Below are 14212 nucleotides of genomic sequence, written 5' to 3'. Positions count from 1 at the left end.
GGTGACATACCAATGGACATGTGATGTGAAATATGGTAGCAATACTCCCCTAGATGCATCCATTTCAACCATGCGCGCTACTGCCCACTGACATAGTTATGCAAGTATCCCTCCAGCCACTTGTTAACTATCTCTCTCTACCCATCCATCTGTAGGTGATAACTAGTACTCGGTGTCAACTCTATCCGCACCAACCGGAAAAGGTCCTGCCAAAACCCACCCATGAAATGGTTGTCCTTGTCATTGACGATGGTCTTAGGAAGACCGTGTAGCCTGAAGATCTCTCTGAAGAATAGCTCAGTGATCTGTGTTGTTGTATAGTGTGCGGATATGGCAAAAAAGTGTGCGTACTCTGTCAGTCGATCAACGACAACAAAGATACAATCCTTTCCCTATACCATGGGCAACCGTGTGATGAAGTCCATTGAAATACTCTCCCATTTCCCCTCTGGAATGGGAAGAGGTTGCAATAAACCCACAGGATGGCTCATCTCTCCTTTGTTCCTCTGGCAAACATTGCACTCCCAGATGTGTTGGAGTACATCCTCCTTGAGGCCCTTCCATGAGAACCTCTCTCTAATGGGCCTGTAGGTTTTGGTAAACCCCTGATGTCCTGCCAAAGGTGAATCATGTGATGCCTGGAGTATCTTCTTCTTGAGCTTCGACCCCTCAGTCAAGAAGATCTGGTCCCTGTAATAGATGATCTCATCGACCACCCTGTACGTGTCATCTGCCACCTGCCCATCTAGAACCTCACATGAAAACCTGTCCTTGGAGTACTCTACTAAGAGTTGAGCCCTCCAATCTGTATCCAAGCTCATAAGAGACAATGTGACTGGTTTACGTGAAAGGACATCTGCTACCACGTTGTTCTTACCCTTGACATACTCAATGTCAAAGTCATATGCTTGGATCTTACTGATCCACTTCTACTACCTCTCCTGTAGCTTATTCTGCTCCAAAAACAACTTGAGGTTGTTGTGATCAGTCCTCACTCTAAACCTTTTACCCACCAAATACTACCCGTACTTAGCCAATGCATGCATGATGGCCAACATCTCCTTGTCGTATATGGAATACAACCTCTCGTGCGGAAGGAGCTTCCGACTCTCAAAGGCTATAGGGTGTCCTCCCTGCATCAATACTATGTCGATCCCCTATCCCGACATGTCACACTCCAAAACAAATGGCTGTGTGAAATCTGGTAATGCAAGCACTAGGCAGCTGCTCATAACCTCCTTGAGCCTATCAAAGGCTTGCTGCGCTATATTTGACCAACAGAAAGCCCCCTTCCTCGTCAAATATGTTAGCGGTGCAGCAAGCTGTGAGAAACCTTTGATGAACTTCTGGTAGTAAGTACAAATGCCAGTGAATCCTTGAAGTTCCGTCACATTTCTCGACTCTGGCCATTCTCTGATGGCCTAATCTTCTCCTCGTGGACCCTCACTCCATCTACCCCTATGATGTGTCCCAGATACAACATCTCTGTCAACCCAAACTCACTTTTGGAGAGTTTGGGATAGAACTGCTGCTCCTGTAAGATACACAATATTGTCTCAATGTGTTGGAGATGCTCCTCCCAAGTCCTGCTGTAAATGAGAATATCATCGAAGAATACCAACACAAACTTCCTCAAGTGACTACAGAAGATGCGATTCATGCAGGACTGAAATGTAGCTGGGGTGTTATTTAGCCCAAAAGGCATCACTAAGAACTCAAAATTCCCATAGTGACACCTGAAGCCAGTCTTGGGAATGTCCTGCTCCCTCATGCGAATCTGGTGGCACCCAGATCTCAAATCAATATTTGAGAAGTAATGTGCCCCTCTCAACTTGTCCATCAACTCATCGATCTTGGGTATGGGGTACTTTTTCTTTAGGGCCTTCTTATTCAGGACCCTATAGTTAAAGCACATCCTCAATGTACTGTCCTTCTTCTTCATAACATGACAGAAGAAGCAAAAGGACTTGTGCTTGGTCAAATATGCCTAAGAGCCAACAACTCCTAGATAGCCCGCTCAATCTCATCAAGATAGGCCTTAGGGTGCCTATAGGGGGTGGTAATTATGGCCTATATGCCTTGCTCCAGCTCGATGGTGTGCTCAAACCACCGATCGGGTGGCTGCCCTCGTGTAATCTCCCCAAACACTATGGCATACCAATCAAGGATAGACTATATCTTTGGGTGTATCGTCTATCCTGTAGTCCCTACCTCTGATGCACGTAGCTCCACTGCCCACTCTTTGTCTCCCTTTCAGAAGACTACCTGCATTCGATGAGCCGAACCAATCTGAGGCAGATATGTATGCTATCCCTGTATCTTTTCATGCCTCCCTCTCTTCTCATCATCCCACTCCATCTCTAGGGTATTCCAATCTTTCGTGACCTTCCCTAGAGTGATAAGCCATTGAAAACCCAATATTATGTTGGTGTACGGAATATCGACCACGAAAAAGTGGTCACTCGATGTGTAGGTGCCCATTGTCACTGAAAGCTTTGAAACATAATGACCACATATCATGGTCGAATCTCCTAGGACCAAGACTGAAAACCCATTGAAGCTCTCTGTCTGTATACCTCTCTGCTCAACCATCTGGGCATCAATGAAGTTGTGGGTCACCCCACTGTCAACAAAAACTGATACTCTCTGGCCATGTACTGTCCCTTGTATGCGTAGCGTCAAATACTTGGAAACTCCTCGCAATGCTGCAAAGGCCCCTCCGGTGGGTGCAAAATATGCACCACCTACTACTGGTGGTGGTTGTGGCAAAGGACCCTATACGGCATGGCTATCTCCTGCCTCCACATCATCCTCGTCATCCTCCTCTCCACTGCTCTCAGAGAAGACCTCAATAAAATGTGCTTTACCAGCATCACATTTATGTCCTGGTGCCCATGGCTCCTAACAAGTGAAGCACAACTTCTTCTTCTTCACCTCCCTCCTTTCATCATCCTCAAGCTGTACTCATCCTGGATTCCCCTTTGGAGGTGGAATCCTCACATCCTTCCCATTAGACTGGAAAGTCTGTCTCTAGGGGTAAGGTGTTTGGGTCCTAGGTAAGACATCCTGTAAGTCTCGGGTCTTGCTGATAGCGTCCTAGAGTGTGGCTGGTCTAGTTGATTGGACTAAACCATAAAGTGGCTCTACTAACCCCTCAAAATACATATAGACCCTATGTGCCATGGATAGGACTGGCACCATCATAGAGACCTTCAAGAAATCTGCAACGTAGGTCTCTGGGCTCCCTGCCTATTTGACCCTTGTTAGCTCAACAAAATGCTTTTTTGGATCCCTCCGACCAAATTGCTCCATCAGTCTCTTGGTAAACTTGGCATATGTCATCACTGTGGAGTGCCCTAGTGTGACCATCCCATGAAACCACCAATCCTGGGCCTCACCGTCCAAATGCAATGTTACCACCTTGATGGCCTCTGTCTCGGACATCTGGTTAAGCTGGAAATAAATGTCCAGCTTCTCCACCCAAGACTTTGCCAAACTGTTTGGTGAACCATCAAACATAGGCAAGTGGAATCTACTCGCTTCACGGTGGGTGTCACCATCATGGTAATGCCGGTACCCTCTGTGATGGTCATGGGGTTTACTATCCCGTTGGAGCTAGAAAAAATCTCTAACTGACAGGGCTTCCCTGATCTCCTGCCCATAGGCCTAGTATTCTACAAAATAATCACCCATATGTCCAGGCTTTGCCTCCTGCTGGGCTACGGCCCCCATGTCAGCTCCTAAGAAAGTGGTCATGGTAGAGCGTGTAGGGGCATGTGATGCCACCTACTGCGCAGTATCACGCTGCTCTGGAAAATGGTGGGATACACCCGATCCCTCACCAACCAAAAAAAATCATGGGCTCTCATGCTGTGTGGCCTCTACTACCGTGAATCTCTGGCCCATCACTTCAATCTGCCTCAATAGATCCTGCATGGATTTGAGGAGCGTATCTACAAATCTCTTCCCATCATCATATTCCATCGGATCCTCCTGCTCCACGTCCACCACAGGCTCCTATTCTACGTCCACCACCAGAGCACAGTCTCCCTCTCTGTAAGTGTTCTCCAACCTATGCCCAATGTCTCTGTATCTCTAACTTCTGTAATAGATATAGGGTTTTTCCCCCGGTGTCATATATTGCTAGCTCCACAGGCTGAGCCAGAACCTAGCTCTGATACCACTGTAATATCCCTAACCCAGAATATTCCTCAAACGCTATCAAAATCTCAACCAGGAAAATGCACAAGTGGTATAGTAGCAGAGGAAATCACAGAGATATAATGATAGAGATATAATAGTAGTGCAACAATAATAATGAACATATGAAATATAAATAGATACACATGAAATGCAGTGAGGAATACTAAGCCATTTTATTATACTGAGTAAAGGAATGAGTATAGAGGTGATCAGAAGGATGGCACCTCGACTTTCACAAGGAAAGTGAAGAAATACACTCAGAATAACAAAGGAATGACCTCACACTGATTTGCATCCCAGCTGCTGGAAAACTAATGTGCTCCTGCTGCTGGTGGAAATCGAATGAGTATTTGCAGCTGCTACCCTTCTAATAAAAGGCCGAAACTTTTGATTCGTACTCTACTCAAGAAACCCAACAAAACCCAGAAAGCTTTTCTGAAATGGCTAACCCCAAAAAATCACCCCCTTGGGGTTCTGTGCAACTCCTCAAAGACGTTGATGAAAATACTGCTGAAATGCTGATGAAAATACTGTTGGAATGCCAATGGAAATACCTTGCCTAAGAAGGCACTTGAAGTCCCTCGGGGCTAAGGATGAGATATCTAAACGGAGACACTCAATGTACTAAACAATGTTGCAGACTAGCTAAATAGCCAATGTGCTCTAAGTCGAAATGACTATCACCAATGCTAATAACCAGAACGATCAAAATGAGGGGGATCCTTTCTCTTTTATGGCCTTTGCCTCTCTTAATCCCAAGGCTTACCTCCTCCTGTGTGATTCCCCACTTGCCACCTGTTCCTTTCCTCCTGCGCAGTTCCTCCATGTGTCTGCGTGGGCTCCATTTCTGCGTCCCCTTTTGGCACCCTTGGCTCCCCTTTAAGTCACAATGTTGTGCTACTAGGAAGTGACTTTTTATTCTAAAAGTGAGTTATGTCCCCCCTTCCTCACCTTTTATTTACAAATAACTATAGAAGGAAAAAAATTGAACAAAATTGAATATTCCAATTAGCCATGGCTAATTAGGAATATTACAGTAAAACTGTGCAATACTCAAGGAACCTTAGTCCTTCTGCATGCATGAGTTTCCTTTATAGGAGAAAACATGCAACTGATAGTACATTTTCCTTGACATTTAGATCAACTAGGTCTTTCTCAGAATAGACATGCATGAGTTTATGATGAGGGAATCTTCAGTTATCCGGAGTACACTTTATGAGTGCATGCATGCATCAACTGACTGATAACTCATAATTAGTTCCTCAAACAATTTGGAACTAATTTAACTGGACTTAACTCAGTAAACTGAGCTAATTAATTACAACTCAAATATAACTCAATCTTATCTCCTTAATTATGTGATAATCTCCTTAATTTAAGGGATAATTGTTGCGTGAATTTACAAAGACTTCTAACTTGAATTTCTCCAACCAATTAATCCAAGATGAATTAATTAATTATTTTTCAGGTAGCTGGTGAGACTAAATTTGAATTTGAATTCTCAATTTTAATTCAAGGACAAATTAAAATTGGAATATTCAGGATTCTATTTTTATCATTTCTTGTTGCTATTTTCAACACACCCTCTTAACAAGAAAGGAATTCAACTCGATCTCGATCCTAAACCTTTGGAATGTTATGCATGCAACACTTCTCTCAAGTGTTGTTGCTCCAGCAGCTCCAGAAACAAAAAGAATATCCAACCTGAATCAGTATGATGCATCTATCATCAAAGTCTCTAACTGTTATTGCCTTTGTCAATTGAAAACTTTGTGCTTCTACTGACTCTGCCTTTCTGCACTGTAGTCGATCATTCTCTGCACTCTTCAGTATCTAACTACTCTAGCCTCTATCCATTTGATAATAATAATAATAATAATAATAATACATATTTTTAACATACCCGATGCAACTGTGCATTCTTCAGTGGTCTCAGTTCCTTGATTTGCCTGAAACTCTATACATGTATGTATGAAAATAAAGATAATAATATTTTTTTCACATTTCATAAAATTTTGTCAAACTGATTGAAAAATCTCCAAAAAACAATCCATCTTCTCAATTTTCTACTATTAAATTAAATAAATAAATAGAACATATAGAGATCCATAACGTGGTTTCTGCACATTGCACAATTATCGACCTGGATGTTTGCATGCAGAAATGATTAGATTAAAATTGTGTTAGAATAAAATAGTAAATCATTCAAGTTAAATTGGAAATTTTTAGTGAGAAGGATTCTTGTTTAAGAGATAGTTTGAAGACTGGTGTAAAATGACTATGTTTTAATTAAATAAATAAATGCAACAAGGTTGGGAGCACATGATACCCCATGCCCAGAGTGCAACAACATTCCATTTCTTAATTTCAATTCTCTTATTCCTAGTGGAATTAGTTTATGGTGCCACAACTTGTCTATTGGAGCCCTCTCCCTCTCCCTCTCCCTCTCCATCTCCATCTCCATCTCCTATAGACTCTTGGATCATCCTCCTGTCTGCATCTCTTGATGCCATCATGCCCTACCCTGCCCTACTAGATTTCCTTATGAGATCAAGATTGCACAGTTTCTGCGCTACCAGATTTCCCTATGATATAGAGATTGCACAATTTCTGTCCTACCAGATTGCCCTACGAGATTGAGATTGCACAATTTTATGTTGAAATGAATGATCAAAAGTACGACCTAGACACTTTTGGGTGGTTTAAGCAATTTCAGATCATGTATCAATAAAACTCCCTATGAGGTTGCACACACAATTTTAGGTTGAGACGATATGATCTCACATATATATCAAATCGCAATTTTCCATATATATATATATATATATATTCAAAACGTGAAACTTCAATCTATTTATTTACGAATCGACCGACCATAAAAGAAAATATGAATTTCTTTCCACTAAATCAGGACATTCTAATGAATTGATTTTATTATGAGTAATAAATGCTGATTTCTCTATGACATTATCCTCGTGACATAAATTTTGGTAACAATAATTTTATCGGGTATTTATTAAATTTTACAATAAAATATATTTTGTTTATTTATTAATAACTTGCAATATGAGATGGGTTTGAGGGGTGAGAAAGGGAGAGATGGAGAAAAGTGAAGAGAGAGAGTTGGAGGGGAGAGATAAAGAGAGACAGGTCGGGAAGAAATAGGTAGGGATATAGAGATAGATACAGTTTTGGGAGAGAGAGGGAAGAAGAGAGATAGAAAGAGAGATGGAGGGAGAGGTATAGCAAGAAATAGTGATGGGGAGAGAGAGAGAGAGAGAGAGAGAGAGAGAGAGAGAGAGAGAGAGAGAGAGAGAGATAATGAGGGAGGGAGGGAAATGGAGAGAGAAATAACGCGAGAAAAAAGGAGATATAGAGATGGAGTGAATGGATATTTCATTAATTTTGTGACAAATATGTGCCATGATTTGTCTCCTTCCCTATAAAGGTTATCGAAATGACCTATACTAGTTAGTTTTAATTCCTATAAATAAATTTAGATGGAAAAAATAACACTCCTTTCATTGAAGTTTTATAATTAAAAACTCATCTAATTAATTTTGGTGTAGAAATGGTAATAGTTACTCACTTTCTATTGAAAATGCATGAAGAAAATCCATAGGATAAACCACATTAGTTGGTTCAAAACGTAGACCAAATCCTAATAATGTGATTAATTCGAAAGACATATTTCTATAAGAAAATCTCAGTTTGACTTTGCCTTGGTCAAACTAGAGACAATTAGAATTTCTATTTCCACAAAAATCTTGGAGGTAGTTAATTAAGATGACATGGAACTTGTCACTCAATTAGCTCAGGTAATTCGAGTCGGGGAAGCTTAAGTTCAGTTCAGTATGTTTGATTGCTAATTTGCAATGATGCATTTTAGTTAATTTGATTTATTGTTAGTTTAACTAGTTCTAACTATCATAAGAACTAGTGGAGGTCAAATTATGGAAGTGGAACTTCAACCACACTCAGTGATCAACCAGTTAACTGATCAATTAGCCCAAAATAATTTTTGCATGTAGAGAATTTGAGTTACCTATTTGAGTTGTAGATTCCAAGGGAGTGTACTATCAATTGTAGCATATTCCCATCTATACAGGTAATGCATACAGTCACATGAAGGACCCTAGGGAATTGCACAATTCAATAGTGGGAAATTCCTAAATAATAGGGGCCAATTTTCCAAGGAAACATCGCAAGGAAATAAGAGCTTAGGGGGCTTGAAAATTGGCTAAATGTTGGTTAGGGTCAGTTAGTCAGGCAAAGGGATAGACTATACTCTTGTAGGTTGTGCTCAAGATTGAGTAAGCATACATATTTCATCTCTATTCTATGATTAATGCAATATAGATAGTAAGGGGTTTTGAGTAGTTCCTTTCCCCTAGATAAATATCTATACATGTGTGTGATGTTTCCTTTTGCATGTTTATGATTTGTGTTCTATATGGTGGATTAACTTCTGCAGATAAGTAGAGTAGCTTCAAGTCTTGTGATTTAGTAAATTGATGAGAAATATTGAATCTACACATTAATTTCTAAATGGTATCAGAGCTGGAATCGCTCTAGAGCAGATATTTTGAAGTTATCATTGTAGGAGATTTAAATTTGAAGATCAATCTTGTAGGTTTGCTCTAGGACTGAGAAGATGGCTTTCAATGGACTAAGGCTTGAATATTCTGTTGAGGGAAACTCGAATTACATTGCATGGAAGTACCGTATGGAGGCAGTAATAGAGGATAATCAGTTGAATGAATTCATTGATAATGATATTCTAAAACCAGCAACATCTGATGCTAAGGATCTAGTAGAATGGAAGAAGTGTGTATCCAAGGTGAGGAGAATCATATCGGAGGGAGTACGATACCATGTTTTCTCAAATCTCCATGGGAGATAGGTTCTTCATGCAGTGTGAAAATAACTAGTAGATTTGTTCCAGAATAGCAATGACCATAGGAAACTGGCACTCAAGGACGAAATTCAAAATATCAAGTTGCAGAGGAAAGAGACCATTCCACCGTACCTGAGTAGGTTCACACAATTTCATGAAGAACTTGGTAAAATCGGTGTACACATGAATACAAGCAAGAAGACCTCAAGAGGAGCAATAGGTGAAGCTTTGGCTTCACAATTCGAGCTTGATTTTACTCTCCTTGCATGCATGGCCATCATAATGATGGGAAGTGTATGGTACATGGAAAGCGGTGCCTTATTCCATATCACGGGGAAATTTTTTTTTTAGTGATTTGGAGGAGAAGGATCTCCAAGTGCACATCAAGATGGGATACCATGGAAGGTACATTGCGAACGGGATTGGTGCAGTCACTTTTCAGAGGGAGTCAGACTCCCCTATCAGTCTCAACGATGTGATGTTTTTTTGGGTCTAAAGAAGAATCTTGTATTTGTTACAGTTTTGGAAGACCATGGCTAAAATGTGATATTCAACAAAGGAAAGGAATTCCTGAGAGAAATATCCATAGGATAGGTGAAGAATATTGAGGTTTGTGTGAAGAACCTCTACAAGCAAGATATGGAGGGTTTTGTTGCATTAAGCACAAAGGCGGAGAAGGTGTAGAGTCGTGATGCCAGTGAAATTCGTCATAAAATACTTTGCCATTCGCATCATGGCACTTTGAAGAACATGGAATAGATTACCACAGGCCTCCCCAAAGGAGCACTAGAGCAACATGATACATGCAAAGGCTGTACCTTAGTGAAGTACACAAAATGATACATGCAAAGGATAATTTCCAAGTGTGGGGTTTTTCTTCAGCCCAAAACTCTATGTAACTTTCAGAACTCATAAAAGACATGAAGAAAATGCTTGTAAACCAAAAACAAAAACTGTGACTTGACCTGAGCTTCCCCAACCAGAACTACCCTTTTATCAAACACTTGGTAATATTAAATGTACGGGTCATGGTTGCAACTCTGAACATAAGGGACAAAAAAATTATCTTAGGTTTAACAAGAAGGGCCATTACCTTCTCACATTAGGTGTTACAACACCAATTAGGTCTTGCATCAATTATTTATTCATTTACAAATAAAAGCATGAAAAGTTCCATGAATGAGAACTATTTCACGAAGTGTCCACATAAGAAGACAAGAAAGAAGACCTCAAGAGGAGAAACAAGTGAAGTTTTGGCTTCAAAATTCGAGCTTGATTTTACTCTAATTGCATCCATGGCCATCATAATTATGGGAACCGTATGGTACCTAGAAAGCGGTGCCTCATTCCATATGACAGGGAACAAATATTTTTTCAGTCATTTGGAGGAGAAGGATCTTTAAGGGTACATTGAGATGGGATATCATGGAAGGTACAGTGTGACCAAGATTGGTGCAGTCACTTTTTAGAGGGAGTTGGGCTCCCCTCTCAGTCTCAAGGATGTGATGTTTTTTTGGGTCTAAAGAAGAATCTTGTATCTATTGCAGTTTTGGAAGACAATGACTACAATGTGATCCTCAATAAAGGAAAGGAATTCCTGAGACACATATCCACAAGATAGGTGAAGAATATTAAGGTTTGTGTGATGAACCTCTACAAGATATATATGGAGGGTTATGCTACATTCAGTACAATGGCAGAGAAGGTGTAGAGTCACGATACCAGTGAACTTTAGCATAAAATACTTGGACATTTGAATCATGGCACTTTGAAGAACATGGAATAGATTACGACAGGCCTCCCCAAAGGAGAACTAGAGCAATAGGATACATGCAAAGGGTCTACCTTAGTGAAGTACACAAAAGGATACATGCAAAGCATAATTTCCAAGGCTGGGGCTTTTCTTCTGCCTAGAACTCTATGTAACTTTCAAAACTCATTAAAAACATGAAGACAATGCTTATAAAACAAAAATGGAAACCAAGACTTGACTTGACCTTCCCCAACCGAAACTAAAATTCCATCAAATACCTCGTAAATATGAAAGGTACGGTCATGGTTGCAACTCTGAACATAAGGGACCAAAAAATTATTTGATGTTTAACAAGGCGGGTGATTCCCTTCTCTCATTAGGTGTTACAACACCGATTAGGTCTTGTATCCATTATTTATTAATTTACAAATAAAAACATGCAAAGTTCCATGAATGAGAGCTATTCCATGAAGTGTTCACATAAGAAGAGAAACAAGAATACCTCAAGAGGAGCAACAAGTGAATGTTTGGCTTCACAATTCGAGGTTGGTTTTACTCTCATTGCATGCATGGCCATCACAATGATGGGAAGTGTATGGTACCTGGAATGTGGTGCCTCATTCCACATGATAGGGAACACAGATTTTTAAGTGATTGTGAGGAGAAGGATCTCCAAGTGCACATGAAGATGCGATATCATGGAAGGTACAACACGACCAGGATTTGTGCAGTCACCTTTAAGAGGGAGTCAGGTTCCCTTATCAGTCTTAACGAAGTGATGTCTTTTCTGGGTCTAAAGAAGAATCTTGTATCTTTTGTAGTTTTGGAAGACCATGGCTACAATGTGAACTTCAACAAAGGAAAGGAATTCCTGAGACACATACCCATAGGATAGGTGAAGAATATTGAGGTTTGTGTGAAGAACCTCTACAATCTAGATATGGAGGATTGTGTTGCATTGAGCACAAAGGAAGATAAGGTGTAGAGTCACGATGCCAGTGAACTTTGGCATACAATACTTGGCCATTTGAATCATGGCACTTTGAATATCATGGAACAGAATACCACAGGCCTCCCTAGAGGAGCACTAGAGCAACATGATACATGCAAAGGGTGTACATTAGGGAAGTACAAAAAAGTCACTTTCCATGATTGGGACACCAAAGTACATGCAGTCCTTGAAAGGATCCACTTTGATGTCTATGGAAGTTTCTCGAAAACCTCTACTTCCAGGCACAAATATTTTGTCATATTTATTGATTACTTCTAATGAAAGTGTTGGATATTCTTCATGCGAAAGAAGGATGAGACTTTCTCCATGTTCTTAGAGTTCAAGGAACTGGTGGATAAAGAAATGAGGAAGAAGGTGAAGGTTGTTAGGAGTGATAACAGAGGTGAGTATGTGTCGAATGAGTTTAGAAAAAAAATTCAAAAAGAAGGAATTTGATGAGAGTTGACAACACCCCACAACCCACAACAGAATGGGGTTGCTGAGAGGAAGAACCACAACATTATGGGAGCAACATGGGTGATGTCGCATAACCAAATACTACCTCTGCAATTATGGGTTGAAGCATGCAACACAATGGTCTATTTATAGAACAAGATTCCTCATCAAATTCTTGACATGATCACACCAAGGTAGGATTTTTCGAGGAGGAAGCTTGATATGTCACACTTCAGGACCTCTGAAGCCTATGTTTATTTCCATGTCACCAAAGATTCAAGGAAGAAGTTAGAGCCTACAACAGAGTTGGGGGTAATTTTGGGTTACACAAAATGTCCCCACAATTACCATTTGTATTTTACATCCCTGAAAATAACAGTTGTTTGAAGGAATGCCAAATTTGATGAGGAAATTCATGTGGCGCTCTCTTGAGAGGGAGCTCCAGATCCCACCAGAGGAGGAGCTTTTAGCTCCAAAGGAGGAGCCTCAAGATGATGTGGAGAAACCAAAAGTTGAGGAGTAGAAGGTGGAGACATCCACTCAAGCAGAATCAACCAGAGAAGGTAGGAAGAGAATCGGGGAAGCTAAGAGACTTATGTAGAATGAGAGGGTGAATGTAGGTGCTACTTCAAATAAACGGAGGAAGATAAGGTCACCAAATTGGTAAAATACCTACATGGCTCTAATGACTAGGCTAGTAGAGACTCAGCCATCCTCTTTCGAGGAATAAGTACAGAAACTAGTATGGGTTAATGCAATGGTGGAGGAGTACAAGTCCATTGTGAAGCACAATGTTTGGGAAGTGTTCCCAAGACTAGTGGACAAATCAGTTGCGGGTTCAGGATGGATCTTGAAGGTGAAGCATTTAGCAAACAAAAGAAAAGAAAAGTACAGGGAACAATGTAAACTTTGAAATGGGAACTATAAACTCAAAATGAGAACTCTGGCCGAAAAACCCCGAAAAAACATCAAAAACAATGCTAAAAATGAAGAGTGTGTATACTGCAACGATGGTTTTTTTTAGGGTCAATTTTGAAGATCATGGATTCTTCTAATAGTGAAGTTCTACTTTCTCTAGCATCGACATCTTCATCATGCAACAACTCTATTCATTTTGATGAATATAACAGGAATTCTTTCACTATGAATAGAGAGAAAAAATTTCCACTTGGTCCTAATCCTAAGGATTATGAGAACAACATTGATGAAGGGCAGTAGAAATAATTTCCTATGAAAAGAGAGTCAATTATTCCACTTAGAACTAATCCTAAGGATCATGAGAGCACCATTGACGAAGGGTAGGATGATGAATTTCTAGTAAGTAGAGAGTCAAATTTTCCACTTAGTGCTAATCCTAAAGATTATGAGAGCACCTTTGATGATTGGGGGGATGAAGGATTTCCAAACTCAAAGTTTCCACACAGTCCTAATCCTAGGGATTGTGAGAGCACCACTGAGGAAGGGGAGGGGGAGGATGACTAATTTCCAATAAACAAAGATTCAAAGTTTCCACTTAGTCCTAATCCTAACAATTATGAGGGCACCACTAAAGAAGGGGAGGATGAAGAATTTCCATTAAATAGAAATTCAAAGTTTCCACCTAGTCCTAATCCCAAGGATTATGAGACCACCATTGATGAAGGGGAGGATGAAGAATTTCCTGCAAATGTTAAAAAAAAATTCAAATATTAGAAAAAAAATGAAACATTAAAAAAGTAAATATATATATCTAATTGAAAAAATACATATTTCCAAAAAAACATAATTTAAGAATTATTTTTAAAACTCAAAAAAAAATGAAATAAATCAAAATTAGATAATTAAAAAAACATTTTTTAATCATTAAAAAATAAAACATTATGGCAATTTTGAGGTCTAAAATGGGCCTCCTAAGAAAATTGTACAACCAAAA

The 14212-nt window shown here is 39.9% G+C and overlaps 1 pseudogene; it reads right to left on the bottom strand.

Annotated features, from left to right (window-relative positions):
• Nucleotides 1–6716, bottom strand: part of LOC149203382 (uncharacterized) — a 36235-nt pseudogene extending 29519 nt beyond the window's left edge.
• Between the last annotated feature and the right edge of the window lie 7496 nt (nucleotides 6717–14212).

The sequence above is a fragment of the Pinus tabuliformis genome, chromosome 2_1 (assembly GCF_031772625.1).
Source record: "Pinus tabuliformis cultivar Carrire ecotype Pingquan chromosome 2_1, CPIR1, whole genome shotgun sequence".
NCBI classification, from domain to species: domain Eukaryota; kingdom Viridiplantae; phylum Streptophyta; class Pinopsida; order Pinales; family Pinaceae; genus Pinus; species Pinus tabuliformis.
The sequence above is the reverse complement of the archived record's forward strand: the minus strand, read 5'-3'. Positions and strand labels throughout refer to the sequence as shown.